At 45.6% G+C, this 20,484-nt stretch overlaps 1 protein-coding gene across 2 annotated transcripts in view; it reads left to right on the plus strand.

The window, feature by feature from the left end:
• Positions 1–3,258: 3,258 nt before the first annotated feature.
• LOC110202101 (ceramide synthase 4-like) overlaps positions 3,259–20,484 on the plus strand; it is a 50,376-nt gene continuing 33,150 nt past the window's right edge. The window contains exon 1 of one of the 2 annotated variants that reach the window (XM_020978121.2): positions 3,259–3,310. The gene's annotated coding sequence lies outside the window, so the exon portion shown is untranslated. Of the gene's footprint in view, positions 3,311–3,708; positions 4,484–20,484 lie in introns of those variants that run through there. The other variant, XM_020978119.2, reaches the window with a different exon arrangement.

Genomic DNA, 20,484 nt, shown 5'->3' on the forward strand with positions numbered 1-20,484 from the left:
ACACACACACACACACACACACACACACACTGTAAGAGTTGGACAAGGTGAAACAACAAACAACTGCCCTCAGGGATCTTATATTCTAGGGGAACTGGAAGTGACATATGTCCAGAAATAGATACAATAAAAGGTACAGAGTGTTGGGGGCAGCTCTACCATAGAACTGCAAATCCACCTCTCCTCCCTGAACTGTTCAATAAGAAGATTAAACTGGATGATCTGCTGGATTCAGTTCTTGAATTGAGTTCAAATGAATTGTCTTAAAAAAACAACATGGTTGGGGCAGCTAGGTAAAGCAGTAGATAGAGCACCAGCACTGGAGTCAGGAGGACCTGAGTTCAAATCCAGCCTCAGACACACAACACTCACTAGCTGTGTGACCCTGAGCAAGTCACTTAACCCCTTTCAAAAAAAAAGAAAAAGAAAAAAAGAAAAACAAATGGTAGAGGTAGAAAGGGTACACTAGCTCTGGAGTGAGGAATGGGCTCAATATCCTTGCTCTGTTACTTACTTCCTATGTCACCCCCATCCCAGGCAGTAAAATCTATTTAGGAGCCTCAGTTTCCTCATCTGTAAATTGAGAATGTTGGACTCTTAAGGTACTTTCCAAGTTGAAATCTATGAACCTGTTGTCTCTGAAGTTCTCCTCAGCTCTGACATTCTATGTTCTATGGCTAATGCAGAAACGTTTTGTATCTCATCATATGTTTAATGGATATTGTTGTTTCCAGCCTTCAGGTGGGAGAGAGGCTGAAGGGAGGGAGAGAATTTAGAACTGAAAAGAAAAATTAACTTAAAAAAATCACATGTTCTAAGGGCCGTCTGGCTCTAACATTCTGTGTTCCAAGGTTTTTCCTAGCTCTGGCCTCCTATGTTTGGGAGGCCATCCTCATCCCATGTTGAGGTTTAGGGGTGCTGGGACCCCAAAATCCTGCCCAAAGAATTCAACCCAAGCCTTCTTTCAGTCAAAGACAAGGTTTATTAGAACATTTGTTTGTATCGCTAATGCAATCAGGCCAGATCTTAGAATCTGAGCACCTTAAGGGGACAAGATGGACCTTATATACAGAAAGACTGTGGGAGGGATCTAGGAGTGGCCTAGTCTTTGGGTCGAACAGAACTCCAGGGACATGGACCATGTGGCCAAGGGAGAATGGAGTCTAGATAGGATTAAGGGTGGGAAGCAGCCAGGGGCAATTGGGAGATAACAGAACAGAATTGGGAGATTGGGCCATAGGCCAGTTGATAGGATTATAGCCTCAGGCGATCACTAGAGATTTGGCCAGATGGGAAAATCCAGGGTTTTTCCTTTTGGGGTCTAAATCCCAGAGACATGATCTTTTCCTTTCAGGGGTTCAGATCCCATCCCCATCCCCAGCACTTAGCATAGTGCCTGGCACATAGTAGGTGCTTAATGTTTATTGATTGACTGTATTCTGAGAGCTCTCCTAGAGCTATTCTAAATCTGTTCTAAGAATTCTCCCAGTTCTGGCATTCTATGCTCTAAGGCAAGGATGTCAAACAAGCAATCCTCAATTCAGCCCACAACACTCCTAGGGGCTGCCTAGATCAGATTAAAATGTAATTGGGAAATATTTAACAAAAGAAATAAAAATATAATAAAATGTAGATATTACATTTTAAAACTAAGCTAATATGTGGTCCACAAGGATACTTATATACAGATTAGGGGACCTCATTTCTATTTGAGTTTGACATCACTGTTCTAAGGGCCCTCCTAGCTCTGACATTCTGGGTTCTAAGATCCCCCCCTAGCTCTGACATTCTGGGTTCTAAAGACCCTCACAGCTCTGACATTCCAAGCTCTACAAACACCATTTCAATCCTTATCATCCTTCTCCTGTCTTGCCAGTACTGAGGTAGAAATTTTAACTCTGAGAGGAAGTACCTTTCCCCCAGACCACACAGCCTCAGTGGCCAAGCCAAATTAGAACCTCCTGCCTCCTGGGTTAGGGGTCACTTTCTCTTCTGCTGCCACTATCTCTGACTGACCGAGTTAAATAAATAATCACAAGGTCAGGAACAGATTATTAAACCAGTGGCAATGCCCTCTCTGGTCTCTGGGGACAGCAGTGACTGACTGGTCAAAACAGTTACCTCCTCTCTCTGATCTCCAGCCTCTGGTCTTCATACGTACAGGGGACAGTCTAAAGTGCAAGACACTTCACCTATGCTTTAACAACACATAGAAACTTCCTGGTAAGGTGGGAGAGAAGAAAAAGAGGGGAGGCTGAGAAAAAAAAAAGAGGCTGAGATTCATGTCCACCATAGAAACACTGCTCTTCCCCCACTATCCTTCTACCAACTAACTCTAAGGATTATCAGGATTTAGAGCTGGAAAGGACCATAGGTATCAACTCATCCAACTCTTTGAGAAAGATTGAATTGATTGAGGGGGAAAACTAAGGATGGGAGAAGGAAGGTGACTTGGCCAAGGTCAAACAGCTAGTAAATGGCAGGACTTAAATTCTTCTGACTAACCGTGTTGTCATCTCCACTGAAGCCGGAGATGAATGGGAACCCAATAAGTAAGAGTTGAAACTCAAACCCAGATCTTATTTTAATTTAGATGCTCTTTCCACTATTAATTGCCTAGTGGCTGTCCACCCTCCTCTCCAAAACTGACCCCATGGCAAAAAGACCCAAGGAGATTGAAACCTCTAGAGGTTTTCCAGTCTGACCCCATTATCTATGTAATCTGTTCTCTCCCAGGTGTGTTGGGCACTCCTCCCTTCTCTGCAATCTGTATGGTCTGTGAGCACATCTCTGGACCCTGCCCAACTCGGATTTATTGAAAGTCAGGTGGCATAACTGAAAGACATCTGAGTCCAACCTTTCACAGTACCGAGGAAATTATCTTTTAATGATTCTTTTACCTCCACCTGTGGGCTCTCTTTTTTTTTTTTTTCAATGAAGGCCTACAAGTCAGGGACAGGTCTCCTTTGGCCCTATTGACACAGAGACCCGAAGTTGGGGCAGGCAGAAGCCAAATTTCAGAATCATGGCCCTGCCAGAAATGGGGGTGGGGAGAAGGATTTATACACCGACCAGGCAGCGTTTCTGTGTCTGTATGTCTGATTTGTAAACAACGGAGGCAGACAACGGTTTGCTGGCTTCAGATGCTCACTCCAAAGTTCAAAGAACGATAAGAAAGGAAAAGGTAGGAGAGATCGGGCCTGGGCCAAACAGATTGTCAATATAAGGGTGTGCGCGTGGACGCATCTAGCTGTAGCCGGGAAGATTATGAGAGGGGCCTCGAGCCTGTGTCTGGAACGGCTTTGCACAGGTGGGAGGGCGATGGAGCATATAGGGCTTTGTCTGTGGACCAGAGTTCAGGAGCCTGGGGCCCACCGGTGTCTCTTGTCTCTAAAAAGAGCCAAGGCCAAGGGAGGTTGGCAGTGTGTCCCCACGTTTCTTTTCATGTGTATAGGGATGGAGGAGAGGGGATCTGATGTAGAAGTGGGGGGACGGAGGTGGCTTCGGGGGGGCCAGGTTGGTGGAGGAGGGGTGAAGCAGGCTCCAGGCTCTCGGAAGCTTCAGGAGCAGCCCTGGAAGCCAGAGAGGGCGGGCAAAGAATGGGGGGCCTCGGGGCAGGGCTTTCCGCCAGCGGCCCGCCCAGCGATGTGAGTGGAGGCGGCCCCGAGGCCGGGCCAGACGGAAAGGGACTGGGCGGGACGGGGCGGGGCCAAGGTTTGTTCGCAGCGAAGCTCCAGCCCCAAGCTCCGGGAGGCTCCAGCGCCATCTCCTACGGACCCCCGAACAGGCTCCCCCTCCCCATTACCCCCTCCCCGCCTCCTTCCTCCTCCAGCACCTGCGCGGGCTGCCTCAGCTTCGCGTGCCTCTCCCACTCCCAGCCACCGCCCGAGCCCCCATTGCCCTTAGCTCCCCCCTATTCCAGGCTCTATCACACCCTGAACCCCATCTAGTTTCTTCCTTACCCCCCCATCGGCACCTCCAGACCCTCCACCCCAAAGCCCGCTCCCTGCGCCTCCGCCTTCCCAAACTGCCCCCTGCCAACTCCTTTGAGCCTCTTCCTCTGTCATCCAGGGCCCTGCTACCTCCAGAACCCCCTCTGGGTCCCCCTCAGCGCTCCCTGGGTCCAAGACTCGGTTGCTCTGAGCCCCCAGCCCCATCGCGGATTTTCCAGCCCTTCCCCCGCCTTCCAGTAACACCGCTTCTCGCCCCCCTCCCTTTCCTCCAAGCTCCCCCTCCACCTCCCCAGCCCAGGTCCCGCCCTAGCCCCTCCTTCTCTCTCTTGGAACCGAGTCCTGGCTGCCGGGGGTGGGAGGGGAAGGGAGACACGTGTCCGATGACCCGTCCGGTCGCTGCCTCGGCTAGGGAGCATCCAGGGCAGCCACGTCTGCCTGGGCGGCAGGGACTCGGAAACCACCTAAGTCCGGCTGCCCGCGGGGAACATCTGTCCTAACAGCTGTCTTGTCTGTCTGTGCCGCAGCTGCAGGTAAGCACGGTCTTCCCGGGTCCCTCTAACCCCTGCCCACTGGGATAACCAACCCCGATCCTTGAGGGGCTGTTGCGACTCACACCCACACAGTCGGCCCTTTCGCTCTCCAGACCCAGCGCCTAGTGCCTACGCTGCCGCTGCCCCTAGCCACAGAGGGTTTTAAGGGCCCTTAAAGGCCTCTCCTCACAATGGAAAACACACAAACACACACCCTTTTCGTTGTTCTATTCTTGTGGCTCCCAGATGACCCTTATTCCCATCATGTAACTCCTCATCTGTGCCTCATACACCCACCCTTCTGTCACATTCACCCTCGTGTAAATTGTACATACACTTCTCTCTCACCCTTGTGCATGCATGTCAGGTATCCCATAGAGCTCCAGTACCCTTAGATCACACACACACACACACACACACAAACACACACACACATATATACACATACACATACACATACACATACACCCTTCCTCCCTATATCACCCACCACTCTGCTTCTCAGGCACACAGGCTCCTAGGACCATTAACTGGCCTAGGTTTGTTCCCAGTTCACAAACCTAACCTGAATCTGGCAAAATTCCTGGAGAATTTCCCACTTGTGGAAGGAATAAGGGAGGTGCATGGGACTCAGCTCCCCACCTAGGTTGGGTTCTGAGGCAGGAGAGTGTTCATTTGGAGGGGAAATTGGGCACATTGATGCCAGCATATGCCAGGCAAGTGTGAGCTGCTGCCGCCTTGGGGGTGAGAGAGTTGAGGAAGCCTGGGAAAAGAGCCCAAGCTGGGCCAGCCCACTGCACCCTGTGTGAGCATTAAAGGGGGGGCCCTGCACATGGCATTGCTAAAGCCCTGTTTATGCTGAGCTCTCCCTGCACCAGGCCTAGGCTTCAGTTCCTGGCAGGAGAAATCTTACATCTCACTCAGGCCCATAGAAGAGAGTCCAGTCAGTAGTAGATGCCTTCATGTCCATCCAGAATCCCTCCTCCCACCTCAACCTATCTATCCCCAGTGACTCAGGGCAGGATTTCCCTGGGTCCTCCCATTTCTTCACATGATAATTATAATCAGAGTGATTTTTCTAAGGAATACAAAGCACTTTCCTCCCAACAACTCTAAGAGATAGATCATGCAAGTACTCCCATTTTATAGATGGTTACCAAGGCTCAGAAAGTTATTTTTCTTGGGTCATACAGCAATTAAGTGAATGTCAGAATCAAAATTTGAACACAGATCTCCTCTAGTTCCAAAGAGCTGTCCACTACCATACCTAACGGCTAAGATGAAACCAGGTACAACTGCAGGAGTCTGTCATGTTGAATACCTACCCTTCTTCCTTGACCTTGAATAGGACCCTCCTTCCCCAAATTTTCCTAAAATACTTTGTTCACATCTCTTCTTCATTCCCATCATGTTCTACCTTTGTAGAATCATAGATTTACCCCTGAAAGGAACTTTAGGTGTCATCTTCATTTTAATGTGAGCAAACTGAGGCCTAGAGAAGTCAATCAACCTGCCCAAAGTCACACAGGCAGCACAATTGTAGAACCAGGTTTTGAACCCGGGCTTTCTGGCTGTGAAGCCAATATTTTTCCTACTGCGTTGAAGTCACAAGATTCCAAACAGTATCCCTGAGAATGTTGTGGAGTCTAATGACTAGCGAAGGCTGACAAACCTAGAGATAGATAGATATACAACAAAGATTGGCCAAAAGCCCAATTAAGAAGAGCTATCACTTAGGGAAGAGTCAAAAATAGTATCCCCATTAAATTGCAAGAATAGATGTCCTGCAAAAAGGGTCTGAGAGCCTGTGGTCCACCAAAATGCAAAAAAAACAAAGACAGTCCAACCCTTCAAGAATAGCTCAGGTGTTCCCTGTTGGAGCTTTCTGGAATTCTTTTTCTAACTAGGCCCATAATCCATCCAGTTTGTCTTCAGGGGTGAGATTCACCCATCGCTGAAGTCCTAGTTTACCGTTATCGGGAAGAAGCTGCTGACAGAGGAAAAAACCCTACATGTTTGGTGGTAAGAATCAGAAAAACTGGCTAAGCGAGTGACCTGGAAACTGTCAGCTTCAATCCTTTTATCCAAATACAGCCCGAACCAGTGGAGATTAGTGATTAAGTGTGTGGCCATCAGTTTACCACACTTTGAAGGGCTTTGTTGTGAGACAAAGACCAAACTGAAACTATGCCATCCTTTGGGAGTTTCTGTTCTGCTAGAATGAACTTCACCCTAATTTAACTTCTGAATGATTTTGTTGCTCCTGGGCTACCTCTTCAGGTTACTTTCTTACCTTAGATTATTGCTGGAAGGATATTGAAGGCCAACCCTCTAATTTCACTGTTCTCCTTACTAAGCCTCACTGAGGGGCTTAGCCAGGATTGGACTATAAATTCAGAGCCACTGCAGAATCACAGCATCTCTGAAGTTGGAAAGGGTTCTCAGGTAGATGGGTACCCAGATAGGAATTACCTCTACAAACTACAGAGCATTGAGGCATCTGAGTAGGTAGCTAGAGGACTGGACTTGAATTCAGGAAGCTCTGAGTACCTCAGGCATGTACTAGCTGTGTGACCCTGAGTAAGTCATTTAATCTCTCTCAGGCCTCAGTTTCACCCTCTGTGAAAAGGGGATAATCATAGGCACCTATCTCACAGGGCTGTTGTGAGGATTATTTGAGGTAACAAGTAAAGTGCTTTGCAGACCTTAAAGCATTATATAAATGTGACCTTTTATTATTATATGTTGTTATTATATATTATTATTTGGGAGGGCACGTTGTGAGCCACTCCCTCCCAAGACTACCCATTTCCCTTTTGGACAGCTCCGCTGTTTGGCTGGGGCCAGGCAGAACAAGTCTGATCCAACTTCCATATGACAGCCTTTCAAACATTCCTTGCTGGTGGATATCATGCTCTTTCTAGACTATTGTCTAATGTCAGATGACTTCAGTTCTAGTCCAGATTCCATCATCATCTTCTCCTTTCTGAATTCTTTGAATTCTATTCATCTATGTATGAGTCATCCCCCTGGGTGTATATCATTCTCCCCCGCTCCCCCCTCCATGGAATATAAGCTCCTTGAAGGCAGAGATTGTTGGGTTTTTTAATTAGTTTTATATTCCTAGCTGGCACTTAATCAATAATTGAGTAATTAATGTTGAATGAATGGAGCCTGGGTAAAATAGGTAGGGAGTAATAATGACAGCTGCCATTTCTATTTCATTTTTACATTTCAAAAAACAATCCTGTGAGGTAAGGAGCGGTAGTGTGATTATGTCCAGCTTACAGAACAAGGGAACTAGGACCCAGAGAACAGACTCAAGAATAGTCATCCAGTTTAGCAGACCCAGAGCCAGAATTGGAACCCAGGGCTTTTTGCACTATACAGCTTTCCTTCTTGGGGAAGGAAACAATTCCCCATAGTTCATGTCCAGAGGGGAGGTGCCCTGCCCTCCTGACCTCTCCTCTCTCACCACTTGAGCCATGGAAGGTCCCCACAGTCCACTGGTAGGAGTTATTCTGGGTCAGTTCTCGGATTCCCTGTGGCTTCCCCAGGGAGGATGGAGTAAAAGATAAATCACTTCCTGGGAAGAGATAGAGGATAAAAGCAGGAAACTTCTGGGTTCTTGGGGCACTAAAAGAACTAGATGGTGTGGTCACCAAAGCACAGCCAGCTGGTATTTGAAAGAGGAGAATGAGAGCAGTGCCACCCACCAGGCTGGAAAAAGGCAAATGACCCAATTTTTTAAAAAAAAGAAGAGAGTCTGCAAATTATATGTCAGTGAGCTGGACTTCCATTCCTGCGAAAATTCTAGAATGGATCATTAAAGAGCTGGTTAGTAAGCATCTAAGAAAGGAAGCTGTGATTACAAAGGGTTGGTACATCTTTATCAAGAACAAGTCATGCTTGAAATAAAATTATCTATCCACTTAAATCCAGGAAGACCTGCTTTCAAATCTCACTTTTTTTTTTTAGGCAATTGGGGTTAAGTGACTTGCCCAGGGTGACACAGCTAGTAAGTGTCAAATGTTTGGTCCGAGGCCAAATTTGAACTCAGGTCCTCCTGACTTCCGGGCTGGTGCTCTATCCACTGGGCCACCTAGCTGCCCCCTCAGATCCCACTTCTGACATATGCTAGCTGTGTCACCCTGGACAAGTCACTTTCCCTCTCTCTCAGGGCCTGAATGTCCTCACCAGTAAAATGATGGGATTAGACTTAATGGCCTCAAAGTTCCTTCTACCTTTAAATTAGTAATCCTATCATCCTAATTCACTTAACCTCTAGGTGGCCAGACAACTCTCTAGATTATAAGTGTCAGGTATGACCTAGCATGGCGGGGAGGGGGCTGTGTAAGAGTGGAAAAGGATCTATACCAGGACTATTCCTGCACCAAAGATCTGTCCTGTTTACCATTTTTATTAATGACTTGGATAAAAGGAAAGATAGCATGCTTATCAAATCTTCAGATGGCACAAAACCAGGGAGGGATAGCTAACACACTGGATGGCAGCTTTAGGATTCATAAAGATCATGAGAAGTGAGATTATTGAGCTGTATAATTAATAAAATGACATTCAGAATAGATAATTGCAAAATCTTACTCATGATTTCAAAAAAGGAATTTCACAAGTACAAGATAAGGGAGGCATGGCTGGTTTCATGGGAAATATCTGGTAGTCTTGGTGAACTACAAGTTCAATATGAGGGAACTATGTGATGTGATAAGTAGAGCACTGGTCTTGGAGTCAGGAAGACCTGAGTTCAAATTTGGCCCCAGACAATTACTAGCAGTATAACCCAGGTCATGTTACTTAATCTCTGTCTGCTTCAGTTTCTTCTATTGTAAAATGGGGATAATAGTAGCACCTTCCCCCTAGAGCTGTGAGGATCAAATGAGATCATATTTGTAAAGCACTTAGAACAGTGCCTGGCACACAATAAGCACTATATGAATGTTAGCTGTTAGCTGTGATTATTACACGATGTCAGACTTCATTAAGATAGGCATAACTTCCAAGAATCAGGATGTTCTGCTCTTTCTTCTATTCAGATCAGAACTCAGGTGGAGCATTGTTTGGTTTTGGAGGCCACAGTTTAGGAAGGACTTTATGGTCTAGCTAACTTTGGAGGGGGGACAACCAGAATGGTAAAAGACCTTGAGTCCATGTCATATGTTAATGGGTTGAAGGGACTGGGAATATTTAGCCCAGAAAAGAGAAAGCTCAAAGACAGACATTTTGTCAAAGGTATTTAAAATGCTTTCATGTAGGAGACAGCTCCACTTTGTTCTGTTGGGACCTGGGGGCAGAACTAGGAATAATAACTAGTGAGATATTTGGGTGTATAGAGGTATATTTAGGTTTGATATCAGGAAAACTTGACTAATTATGAGATCATCTATAAGTGAATGGGTTCAGGCAGTAGGGGGTGTCACCCAATTTGGCACATCCCAGATGGTCATTTGTAGTGAGCATTGTACCACCTGACCTCTGAGGTTCCTTCCAGCTCTAAAATTCTGGGATTCCTTGAGATTAGTTAGAGGCATCCTGCAGCAGCAGAAAAGTTGGAGCCTCAGGGAAGGGAGGAGACCAGCCTCAGTCTGGTGACTAGATGGAACAGGGCCTAATGCTACCTTCTTGAGTTGATGCCTGGATCCCCACCCTGCCCACCTATAAGAATGAGAACAATAAGGAGCAGCCTAGTACAAACTTGGGCCATAAATAGTAGTAATTGTAACTGAGGCTTTTTTTTAAAGGTTTGTAAAATTGCTTTCCCCACCATTATCTCCTTTGATGTTTAAAACTACCCTGGGAAATAATTGCTGCAGTTACTCCCCATTTTATAGATAAGAAACTGTGGGTGATAGAGGGTATAAAGTACCTATTTAAAAGGCACTGTCTGAGTCCTTGGGGATGCAGACCAAAAAAACAGAACAATTCCGGCCCCCAAGGAGCCTATGTTCTATTGGGGGAGACAATGCATGCACCTATTCACACACATATATGCATGTGTGTATATATACATACATGCATACATGTATATGGGTTGTTCGTTCGTGTCTGTCCTTTGTTCTGGAAGAGGATCATTGGAAGGTGATGCCATGACTTGTGAGTGAGCTGGATGTAAGTGAGGGAGGACTGTGCAAAGTCATCAGTTTCACTTTCTCCTCTGGAACCATCTGGGCAAGATATAGATCAGGACAACTGGAGATGGCCCCCATGTGTACATGTATGTATGTATAGCTTTATACAAAATAGAAACATCCTCCCGCTGGGGGAATCAGGAAAGGCTCCATGTAGAAGGAGACATTTAAGCCAAACTTTTAAGGAAGCTGGGGAGTCTAAGATGTAGTCATGGAGGAAAGTATACATTCCAGGCATGGGGAACAGCCATGGCAGTCACAGAGAAGGGAGATAGAGCACCACCCTGTGTATGAGGAACAGTGTCTTGGACAGAATCTGAAACCAATCTTCCCGACACCAAGCCCAGTACTATATCCAGGCACAGGTGCAGAGTCTGACACAGATCATCAGAGAGGACTGTGGGAGGAAGAGAGGGGACAATAGATTGGCCAAGAAGGGGGATAGGTCGCAGGCCTTGGGATTTAAAGCTGGGAAGGATTTTAAGGTTCATCGAGTCCAATCTCTTCATTTTACAGAGGAGGAAGCTGAAACCCAAAGAGTGTATGCCACTAGGAAGGAACAGAATCTGGTCTCCTTGATTTAAACCTGGGTCCTCTGAATCCAGATCTGGCTCTCTTTCCACACTAACAAGGAGAAAACTGAAGGAGGTGTAGGAGGTTAGAGAATGCAAAATCTGAGTTGAAGCTAATTAGGCACTGGGAAGAATGGTTTCCAGTTGCTTCTGAGAAGCAGTATGATATAGTAAAAAACAGGACTGGAAATGAAATCTGGAGCCTTGAGTTTAATTTCTTCCTGACCATTTGCTAGCTTTGTGCTTGAGAAACTGTTGGAGTGGATAGAGTGCTGGGTCTGGAGTCGGGAACACTTGAGTTCAAATCTGGCCTCGGATACTTCCTACCTGTGTGTCCCTAGGCGAGTCACTTAATCTCAGTCTGCCTCAGTTTTCTCAACTGTAAGATGGAGATATTAATAGCACCTACCTCCCAGGATTGTGTTTGTGAGGATCAAGTGAGATATTTGTAACTTACTTTGCAAACCTTAAAGTGCTATGTGAATGCTAGCTATATAAAGTCATTTCCTTCCTCAGAACCTTATTTTTTTCACCCGTAAAAATGGAGAGAGAAATTGGGACAACCAGAGTTTAGGAGAAGGTGCACTAGATTTGGAGCTGTGGCTGAGACTCCATTTCTCTCATTTGTAAATGGAGAGGGGTTGAACTAGATGAATGCTAAAGTGCTTTCAGACTCTAAATCCCATACCTAATACTGGGATAATCCTTGCCCTAGCTCCTGTACCACCAGAAATGTGAGCTGTTGTTTTTGTTATGTTGTGCCTAACAAGAAAGACCCAGAAGTACTTTGAGATATACCCTGGGGCGGGGGAGCAGATAAGGGGTGGCCCTGGACTTCCCCTGTAGAGTGTGGACAGGCAGAAATGCTAAGCAGCCGCAAGCTTCCCTCTTTTTCGTATGTGGGCCCCACAGGCCTGCTTCCAAGCTCCAGCCTAATCTCCTGAGCTCAGATCAGGATATTCTAGTTTCTAAGCCCCCAAGCTAGGCCCAGACAGGGAGGTGGGAGGGGGTATTGAGGGGATGCTGTGAGAAATGATCTCCTGAATCCCAGGTCCTCCTCAGTTCCCTGGGGGATAACAGCAGAAGGGCCTTGATTTGCTTATGGCCCCTCTCTCCCTTACTCCTGCAAAATCAGGTTCCACCTCTCTTTCCTTGTCCTATCCCCCCCAGCAAGCACGTGCTAGGTGACCAGTGTTGGTAGGTCTGCTTGGGGAGACTGTATAGAAGACATCCACTCAGTCCAGTTCAACAATGAGACCATGCTAGGGACTGGGAAAAGCCAAAAGACATCTGGTCTTATTGTGTTATTGGGGTATACAGCACACAGACAGAAGTAATCAAGATAATTCGAGGAGGGACAGAGCCCAAATAGCCAGGGACCTCTGCCTTCCCATAGCTCCTGGTACCTGACTTGAGCGTTGGAGGATGGTCTTAGAGGCCAAACTAAAGGAAACAGGCTCTTGGTGTGCTGGAAAAGATAAGGAGACCTAGCTGAAGGCCCCCAAAGCAAGGTGGTGCTTGCGCTGAACACTGGAGTATGAGGAGGAGTTGGGAAGGGGAAGCTCAAGGCATTGAGACACCACACACACACACCACAGACACACACACACACACACACACACAAACACACACACACACACACACACACACAACACACACCTGGGAAACAAACAAGTGAGGGGCAGCCAGAAAAGAGTGGGCATGTACATGTCCAACTCAAGACTGACCAAGGAAGAAGAGCAGCAGATCTGACTTCCTCTGACCTAGAATAGTCCATCAGATATTTAAAGGCAGCATCATGTCCCTTCTGAGCCTTCTCTTCTCTAGGCTAAACACCCCAAGTTCTTCCAACTGATCTTTGTATGGCTCAGTCTCCAGGCCCCCTTTATCAACTGAGCTGCCCTCCTCTGGATACATTCCAGCTTATCACTGGCCTTCCTTAAATAAGCCCTTCTGATTCTGATTGCCTTGGTCTACATCAATTCGTTCAAGACTTCTGTGATATATATATATGTCTTCATCCAAGTTATTGATAAGGATATTGACTCATTCAGAGATAAGTCTAGATCTCTGGAACTCTCCACTTGAGACCTTCCTCCTGGCTGACATCAATTCATTCATTATCACTCTTTGGGGCTGGACATTCAGGCAGTTCCAAATCCACCTAATAGTATGGTTTTCTAACCCACATTCCTTTGTCTTGTCTACAAGATATGAAATTTATCAAATCCCTTTCAAGAAATCTAGGCATCCTATAAAGAGCTTTGGTTTATGATTTAAACAGTGTTATCGGGCAGGTAGGGTCAACATTATTATCCTTCATATGAAAAAATGGATTCTGAGAGAGGTCCATAGTATTGTCCTGATATCTACCAGAGTAGAAAACAAATAAACTTGTTTTTGAAAGAAAAAAAATAGTAGTTGAACATTTCCACTTTCACAGGATTTCAGAGTTTGGACTTGAAAACCCATCTAGTATTACATAGGTTTTCTTGAAATGGAAATTTATTGTCTTATATTGAATCTTCTCTTATGTTCTGCTGCATACGTGGAAATGTTCTCATTTTTTTTCCTTTTCTCAGTTTGCATTTAAGTTTATTTATATATATTTGGGGGGGGGGGTTAGGCAGTGGGGTTAAATGACTTGTCCAGGGTCACACAGCTAGTAAGTGTTATGAGTCTGAGGCCATATTTGAACTCAGGTCCTCCTGAATCCAGGGCTGGTGCTCTATCCACTGTGCCACCTAGCTGCCCTTTGTATTTAAATGTATTCATTTAAAATGAATAAAAAATTTACACATACACACACACACACACACACACACACACAAGAAAACCCATCTAGGCCAACCCATACACGAACAACAATCCTCTCTCTGAAATAACTCCTCCAGCCTTTGCTTGGATTGGAGGAACGCTCTATTTCCCCGGGCAACCCATTCCACTTTCCCATAGCTCTGATTATTCAGAGTTTTTTCTGATGTCCTGCCCAACTTTGCTTCTTGTTCTTATTCACCCATTATTCCTGGATCTTGGGACACCAGCAGTATCATCTAATCTCCCTTCAAATACCTGAAGACCTTTATTATCCCCACTCCACAGCCTCCAGGCAAAGCATCTACATTTTCTTCTGCTCCTCCTCTTAGGGCTTAAACTCTAGGCCCTCTATCTACTCTCCCAGTAGTCCTTTTGTCACTTTCCAGTTTATGAATGTGTTTCCTAAAATGTGGTGCCCAGAATGGAACACAATACTTCACTTGTTTCTCCCTGTAGTCAGAAATTTTCATGTCTGTTTTCCTTCTATCCTCCCAAACTGTGGGATAGGCCTGACTTTGCTCTTCTGACTCCCTACATAGCTTTAAAAAGAGACCTTTTTGTCCTCCTGAGCATTTGTTACAAGCCCTAACTCATTCCTGATACTATTCAATCTAGCTGACAAGCCTTTATTGAGTTCCCACTATGGGTGAGCGCTGTGTTAGCCTCTGGGGATAGAAAGACAAAGAAGGGGGAAATCATCTCAGGCTTCCATTATAATGTGAGAGATATATTGATTATACTGGGGTAGCTTGGATGTGGGTGGCTACAACCTCCCACTTTCCAATGGCTTTTTCTCTTCCTGATCTTGGGCAGATTTACTCATCCCACCGGCAAGTTTTATTATATTTAAAAATATAAAAATCATTCTTAGCTCATCAATAGATATAGCCCACAGGCCCTGGGATGCTGACCCCTACTTTAGGAAGGGACTTCCTCTGCTTAGCTATCATAAATCCCAGGAGGACATAGCCATCTCCCTCTAAGGTCCCCATCTCTTCTACTTTACTCTGCAGCCCATCCTTATTGGAGGAGCCACCTCAGTTTCCTCCCCCAGTCTTCATACATTTGTAGGTGCAGCAGCCAGAGATGGTGACTCCCTGGTGGAGCTACCTCCTCTAGGACCCTAGGCCTATGGGGATTGCTTTTGCAGGCTGCTTCCTGGAAACTTTGCACCTAAAAAGGTTACTTCTGTCTTTTTACCTGAGCCCTCAGAGGTCCAGAGTTGATTCCTCTCAATCCCACAACCCCTACCCCAGTCCAGATTTGATCACTTTTCCCTCTCCTAGATTATTTCCAGTCTCCAGTCTGGCTTCTCTGCCTCCTCTTCTCTCCTCCTGGCTATTTTACACAGTCTGCCAGTTCATCTTGCTAAAGTCCAAGTCTAATTATCTTTAGTGGTTCCTTGTGTCCTTTCAGCAAGGCCAAATTTAACCTGGTATTCAAGACTGACTCCCAACCCATTGCTCTTATCTCCTGCATGTGGCTCACTCTTTTGTTCCACTAAGACCCAGACTCTTGAAGTCAGTACCAGGATTCAAACCCAGGTCTTCTGGACTCATAATCTAACATATTTTCCACCAGGCCTCCCACATGGCACACATCAGACTTCATTCCTGCCTCACCACCTTTTTTCTTCTGTTCATCTGGTCTTCCTGCCTATCCAGAGTCTCCCGATCCTTTGGAGAGTATCTCCACCCCTACTTCCTCCATGAAGCTTTCTGTGACTGACTAGGTCCTTAGCCCACTTCCTGAAAGCTCCCCCAACATTCACAGCTGCCTATACTGTGGCCCTCCTTTGTATGCTGCCTTTTATTTTTGCAAGGTCTTGTCTCCCCCAGTTAGGACAGGGAAGTCCTTGCAAGCAGGGAGTGTTCTTCCTTCATCCCTGTCTCCCCTTCCTTAGCCTCCAGTTTGTCCAGCACAGACCTGAGCACACTGTAGGACACACTCTCATTGTACTCAGGATGAGCTCCCTATTTCATCCAAGTCATTTCCAGGTGTCTGTCCATAGGTGAGCCAGACAGACACTAGAAAGGTCTGTGTACGTGCGTCTGAGTGGGATGGAATGGGGCTGAAACATTCCAGGAGTTTTTCTTGGCAAAGGTACTGGAGTGGTTTAACATTTCCTTCTCCAGCTCAAAACAACTGAGGCAAACAGGGTCAAGCAGCTAGTAAGTTTTTGAGGCCAGATTTGGACTCAAGTCTTCCTGACTTCAGGCCTGGCTCTGTATCCACTGCACCACCCAGCTACCCAAAAAGTCCTATTCTATCAGAGCCTGCAATGCACCTGGAATGTTTCAGTTTAAAGAAAATGCTTACCCTCAGGCTCAATTTTTGGGTGTATTAATCTCAGCCCTTCCAACAAATCCAAATAAAATTTATTAGGTAACTGCTGTGTGTCAGGCACTTTGTTGAGCCCTGGGGATACAATTAATGAAAAGACAGCCTGTGCCATCAAAGAGCTTACGATCTAATGGGGAGAGACAAACACACAAAAGGAGGCAGGAGATCAGGTAGGGAACGAGGCACCAAGAGGTACCCTGCATGGAGGGCATCTTGTTCTAAGGAATTGAAACCAGGCAGAGCAACAGATGCAGAATGGAGAGAGCCAAAAAGTCTAGTTTCTGCCTTCTATAAAGGAAGACTTGGGAGTAGTTTGATACTTCACCATCCAGGCAGAGGAGGAGGAGCTGAAGGAAGTAGTGTCAGTCAAAGTCTGAACTGGAAATATGATGATGAGTTTTGGGGCAGCTAGATGGCTCATGAATAGAGTGCCTGGCCTGGAGTCAGGAAGACTCACCTTCTTGAGTTCAAATCTGGCCTCAGACACTTACTAGGAAGGTCTTACAGGGATGAATATCCCCATTCTACAGCTCAGGACACTGAGGCCCAGAGAAGTTGTGGCATGCCTGTGAACATATAAACAGTAAATGTATGACCCTGGGCAAGTCACTTAACCGTGTTTGCCTCAGTTTCCTCATCTGTAAAGTGAGAAGGAAATAGCAAAATACTTCAGGATCTTTGCCAAGAAAATCCGAAAGGGGGCTATGAATTGTTGAGCACAGCTGAAGCAACTGAACAACAATCTTAACATCTCATGATTTGTACAGGCAGCTAGGTGGTACAGTGGATAAAGTACTGGGCTCTGAGTCAGGAAGACTTGAGTTCAAATCCAGCCTCAAACACTTACTAGTTGTATGACCCTGGGCAAGTCACTTAACCTTGTTTGCCTCAGTTTCTGTAAAATGAACTGGAGAGAGGGGCAGCTAAGTGGTACAATGGGTTAGAGTACCAGCCCTGGAGTCAGGAGGACCTGAGTTCAAATTTGGCCTCAGATACTTAGTAGCTGTGTAACCCCAGGGCAAATCACTTAACCTCAACTGCCTCCTCTGAAAAAAAAAATTGGAGAAGGAAATGGCAAACCACTCCAGTGTCTTTGCCAAGAAAGCCCCAAATGAGGTCACAAAGGGTGGACATGCTAATTGACTAAACAACAACAATGATAGAGCTGGTGTGGACATGGATTGGATCAGGAATCTTGTTCCCTAGGCATAGCTGCAGATGCAGAGTGGAGTGAGCCAACCTTTCAAATCATGTGAGAGGATTATGTCCTGTCATAGATGGGGAAATTCTTTGTATAATGATCACACAACGTGATAGCTGAGTGAAACTTCATGAGGCACTTCTTCCAACCTACAGATTGTTTTGTTTTGTTCAGTTGTGTCCAAATCTTCATGACCTCATGGACCATACTGTCCATGGAGTTTTCTGGCAAAGATACCAGAGTGGTTTGCCATTTCCTCTCTAGTGGATTAAGGCAAACAGAGGTGAAGTGACTTGCCCAGGGTCACACAGCTAGTCAGGAAGTTCTAGTTCAGTGCTCTATCCACTCTGCCACCTAGATGCCTTCAAGGAGGAATTCTCTTGACGACATCTCTAATGAATGGTCATCCAGTCTCCACTTGAGGACTTCTGGTGACAAGGAGTCCACTGCCTACCAAGAAAGCTTATTCCAATGTGGGATGGTTCCATTTGTTAGAATATTTTCCCTTATTAAGAGCTGGTGAGCCCTCCCTATGATGAATGTCAGAGGAAAACAAACATGGCTCTTTGGGAACCGACCTATCTAACTGGAGAGCTGAATGGGGAGACAACTACAGGTTCCCTCCGCTCAGAAAGAATTCTGGCCCTGACAGAACACAGGCCTAACCCAGAAGGGTCCTGCTTCTGTCTAGAGCACATCCATAGAATCTGGGGAACTTTTAAGCTTTGTACTAACAACTTCAGAAACCCTCCAGGACCGAGAGATCTCTGTTTGATGTCATAAAAAACAGAGTAGCAATTGGAGCTGTCCAAAAGTGGAGGGCAATCTCCAAAGATTGAAGAGGAAACTGGTGTGATACAGACACCTTCAGTGGTTCCCTATGTCCTTTCAGCAGTAGATAAAATGAGATAATGTTTGTAATGTGCTTTGCTATGTAAATACTAATGATGTTGATAGCTTGGCACAGGCATGCTAGGTCTCTGCCTCTGTGGCCCAGGGCAGGTGTGACTCACCCCAAAATTGATATTGTAATCGAAGGCAAAAAAGTCCTGGATTTTGAGTCTGAGGCTCTAGATTCAAATCCTGACTTCGGTGCTCACAATGTAATGGAGGGCAAATCACTCTCCCTGTCCAAACCTCAGTTTTTCTATTGGTAAGGTTTGGGTTAATTAATGTTATAAGCATATATTTAGTACCTGCAATGGAATGAATAAGGTTCTAGGCTGGGTATTGGAAACACCAAGATGAATAGAAAAACATTTCCGTCAGGGAGCTAACAGTCTACTGGATGATGCAGAAAGGGAGTTAACAATAGGTCTACAGATTTAAAAAAAAAAGGTAATTTGAGGAAGGAGAGACAATTAATGACTGGAGAAAGCAGGAAAGGCTTTATGAGCATATATAACACCTGAGCCTTCAGGAAGAGAAGAATCCTGAGAGGAAGAGATAATGAGTGAGTGCATTCTGAGTGTGAGGTGCCAGTTGTACAGAGGTGGTCAATGGAATGCTGACTTTGGGGAATAGCAGCATTTCATAGTGCAGTTTGGCTGGAATTTAAAGTACAGGAAGAAGTATGATGTGATATACAAGTGGAAAGGCAAGCTGGAGTCAGATTATAGACAGACTTCAATGTCAGGCAGGGGCTTAGGCAATGTTTTCATCACCGCTGTCCATTGAAAGCAAAAGATTTGGAAATGAAATGCATGTTATGACTGGTGAAGAATATGGTTTCTAAGAATGGAGTCTGTCTCAGTTTTCTCATCTATAAAATGAAGAGGTTGGACTTAGTGACCTTAGGGACCTTTCAACTCAAAATCTATAATCCTGTGGCCGTGATTTAAAATATGAAACCAACAGGCTACTGACTAGGCATGAAATATACCTAACAAGGATTAGTAAAACTGTATTTGCCTGATGCTTTGCGAATCTACTCAAAGCGGTTTTAACTGAAAAGGGGAAGGAGGAAACTATTAAGTATGTCTACGTATCCCAGGCTAGATATCATGGAGCGTGGCTACTATAAAGGAAGACTAGCAGTTATGCACAGGAGGCAGACTCTTAAGAAAGTACACAAAGTATGAGTAGCAAGTAAGATGAACTAGAGAGTCTGATGCAAGGAAGCAAATTTGGTCTCATATAGATTTAGTGGGAAAAGAAAAACCCATGACTGAAATAGTGGCTCAGAAAGGTTGTGCTTTATTCAAAAAAAAACCCATTTTTTTTCTTACCCTAGGATGGGTGCTTCTCCACACACAACCTTTAATTTGCCTCCTTCAGGATTCTATGAGGAAGAGAGTTATTGGAAAATGATAGCAATGTTAGGAGGAGAGAAGAGAGCATATCAATAAAGCTTAATAAAATTAAAGGGATGTTGAATAGCCAGGTAACTTAACTTCCATGAGCCTCAGTTTCCCCAGCCATTTCAAAGTGGAATCTGGTGGAATGGCTGGGAGATGCATTCCATGTCCCCTGGTGCCACATAGAACAAGTCTGGTCAGGGGATCTTCATTCAAGTCCCAGTTCTACTCCTAGCCAGGCTGCTGGATTTCCAGGACAGACAGGTTACTTGGGAATTCCAGAGGATCAGGGTGGACTGGAATTAAAACAGCATTGCCAGGATCCTGGACAAGCCAGGAGAAGACTGGGGCTGGCCTTGACATGTTGGATGGGGGTGCAAAGCCCAGAGCCCTTTCTTCCTTTCTTCCCTGCCAGTTTGGGAGAGACAAGGCAGGGCAGGGGAGACAGTTCTGTTAGGTATAGGGGAGGAACCTGGGAAGCAAAAAACCCTGAAGGAAGCTATTGATTTCTAGACTAGGCTTTCAAGCTTCCTAGATTTTCTCTATCATTTGACTGCAAATGATCTGTAGATAGGAGAGTGAAGTGGTGGGCAGTGGGGAGTTGTGGAGGGATACAGGGAAGAAA

This window comes from Phascolarctos cinereus, unplaced genomic scaffold, assembly GCF_003287225.1.
Source record: "Phascolarctos cinereus isolate Bilbo 61053 unplaced genomic scaffold, phaCin_HiC Scaffold_4;HRSCAF=312, whole genome shotgun sequence".
Taxonomy (NCBI): domain Eukaryota; kingdom Metazoa; phylum Chordata; class Mammalia; order Diprotodontia; family Phascolarctidae; genus Phascolarctos; species Phascolarctos cinereus.